The sequence below is a fragment of the Notothenia coriiceps genome, unplaced genomic scaffold (assembly GCF_000735185.1).
Source record: "Notothenia coriiceps isolate Sejong01 unplaced genomic scaffold, NC01 NC01_scaffold00009522, whole genome shotgun sequence".
Taxonomy (NCBI): Eukaryota; Metazoa; Chordata; class Actinopteri; order Perciformes; family Nototheniidae; genus Notothenia; species Notothenia coriiceps.
The window spans coordinates 1-2,853 of NW_011342223.1; the positions used below are offsets into that span (position 1 = coordinate 1).

The following is a 2,853-nucleotide window of genomic DNA, read 5'->3' on the forward strand; positions in this document are numbered from 1 at the left end:
TAATTTAATTCAGGTCTCGTTTACGGGGTCCGTTTCCGCGGTTCCGTTACGGCCTCGTGTGAACGAACGGGCTATACGCAAGAGAAAAGTAGCAGATACAACCCGTTTCCTTCTCGTGTAAACACCACCTTAGTGAGGCTTTCTAATGTAAACAAAGACGAGGTTCCGTCCAAAACACGTCAGGCATTGTTTCTGATAGCAACTTTCTGTGGGTCCGCCGCCGATTTGACGTCATATCGGCAGCAAATCTGTATCCACTCGTTGTAACCCCGTTTTTAAAAGATTTGGGTACGGAGGAAAAGAGAGAGGGTTTTATTTTCTGACGCTGCGTTAGTTCCCCGACACACCGGGGACACATCAAAAAGACATCAAAAAGTGCATTTTGCATGATAGGTCCCCTTTAAGTAATCACATTAGTGCAGAGAACACTGACATCCTGGGAAATGACTTGCCCTGCGTTCCCACTGCTGCTGTGAGATAAACCTGTCCATCAAGCATAGGATTTGTTATAACATGCAATAGACTTCAACGTAGGAGAAGCTGCAACACTTAAACTAGAGGTATAGAGTTTTGCAGTGATTACATATTTTTGTAGGCCAACGTGGAAGTTAGCACCGCAAAGCTTGCTTTACAAAAAAGCATTTGACCATTAGATTTAAGATTATTGCAGAAAATACGATGTGTGGCAAACACATTTTTATGATACTTACACATTTTGGCAGGATAATCTCACACCACTTTTATTATAGTTTATAAAAGTGTATCTGGAATCCAGAAGTAAAAACCTAAGATAATGCTATAAAAAAAATACATGACCATCTGATGGCTAGACGTCACCACTGCTAAGCTAAAAGCAGCTAATGTTAAATGCATTTCGTACTCGACCGCTGTTTTAAAGACACATTATGAAGTTTCAGAAATCTCAAGTGGAGCAATAACTGATGTACTTGGTGTCGTAGACTAAATGAAAATTAAAATCTTGCAAGCTTGACTAACCACAGACTTGATTTTTGGAATCTAACCAAAAAAAACATTAATTTCGAGATGAGGGAAGCTAGAGGTGCTAAAATGCTTACTCATTTACAGGTTTAGGATTTATTCTTGCACCACTCTATTGACAATAGTGGAACAGCAGGGACATTTTTATGGAAATTAGGTTAAATAGATTTTAGGCTCACTTGGTCGGCATTGTTAAAACATTTGAAGAACACACTTCCAGGCTCTGCATTTAACCCATCATGGTATAAGCAGCACCAGGCAGCTGCAATACAGGACTCAGTGAGCAGTTAGGTGATATGGTGCATTGCTCAGGAGGAGTACCTTGGCCGAGCCCAAAAGGTGAACTGCCACATGAAGCAAGCTGGCACAATAGGAGCATATGAGGCTTAGTTACTATTTTATAACACTGTCATTAAATCACCTTGACATGAGGATTTATAAAGTAATATCAAACTCACAGGAGGGGAGTTGTAGCGGATGCATGGGGAGCTGCCACAGGAGCTGTCCGTTACTGCGTTGGAGGTGCTAGGCACCGGCACCGGGCACGCTGAGGGGGAATAAATAAAACCAATTAATCAAGTCATAAAGTTGGATGATGTAAACTTGAAGTACAGTTGTGTTGTTTGGGGAATGTGCCCTTTGTGCTTACATTTTTTTATGGTGACTATTGGCACCAGGAAAGGATGGCTGAAGAACGCGTCTGCAGAGTGAGGGGGTTAGAGGGAGAGAACAGTTTAGAGAACACACATCGAGACAGAGATTATGTACATTTAACAGAGATGCATTTAACACTTCATGTTTAATTACTACTGACCAAAGTCCATCCTGTCTTTCTGGTTCCTCTGAAGCAGCCCAAGCAGAAGGTGGCCAAGTTGTTGGGAGGTCTCCCTTGGGATGCTGGGTAATGAGAGCATAAATACATTAATATGATTCTTATTGGGTGCATAAAGATCTCCCCAGTAAAGTGGCTCTGTGAGGCTGCACTGAGGATCAGGGGGAGCTATGCTTAAAGAGCCTGTGACACGAGTTTCCCCCATCATCCAAACCCATCAATTTGAGTAAATATTGTCCCCTTGAAAACCGTTACTGAACTGATTTTGGATATTTGTACTTTGATAACCATTAATCTGCCCTTCAATGTTGACAATTTTCTAGATCTTCTCGGGGATTCTTCAAGTCCCGCCAAATTATGTGTGACGTCATTGCGGGCACAGCGCTCCAGCTGCACCGTTCCGGATCCCAGCATCTGCATGTAAACGCACGATGGGGCACACAGCAGCAAGCTCAGACAGCGATGACAGTTTAATTTTGAACGTGTCTGAGAGCTCATATGAGGCTGAAGGATCGGTTTATTTGTATCTGTTAGAAGTTTAGGAATTAGGTGCGTCAATATGGGCGATCATACGGTCATGTAGCCAGTGGTGGACTGGGACTAAAAATCAGCCCGGGACTCTCGACCGGCCCACTTCGGTACCACTAGTAAATTGTCAACGGGGGGAGTGGGGGATGTGCTAGTGACTGATCCGACCGGCCCACTTCGGTACCGGCCCATCGGGATTCGTCCCGATGGCCAGTCCGCCACTGCACCCAGCCCAGCCCACGTAAACTGTCAACGGGGGGAGCCTCGCTGCGGGGAAACGGTGGACCTAGTGTCCCGATCGGAGTGGGAATAATAATAATAATAAGAAATCCGTGCATTTTATCCATTAATTTCCCCAAAATTGTGGTAAAAGAAAACACACGTTTAATCCATGTTGGTGTACTACTACAACCAGTGGTGTAGTGGGGATGTTTTTACTGGGTGGACGGGGTGGTGGGTGAACGGGAGACACTATGGACGCGCTCGTGAACTGT

General features: G+C 44.3%; 1 long non-coding RNA gene across 1 annotated transcript; it reads right to left on the reverse strand.

Annotated features, from left to right (window-relative positions):
* Positions 1 to 1,463: 1,463 nt before the first annotated feature.
* LOC104945348 (uncharacterized) lies at positions 1,464 to 1,900 on the reverse strand. Its single transcript, XR_798330.1, has 3 exons — positions 1,814 to 1,900; positions 1,649 to 1,699; positions 1,464 to 1,546 (listed from the first exon to the last, which is right to left on the reverse strand). It is a non-coding gene; the product is annotated as an uncharacterized lncRNA (long non-coding RNA).
* Between the last annotated feature and the right edge of the window lie 953 nt (positions 1,901 to 2,853).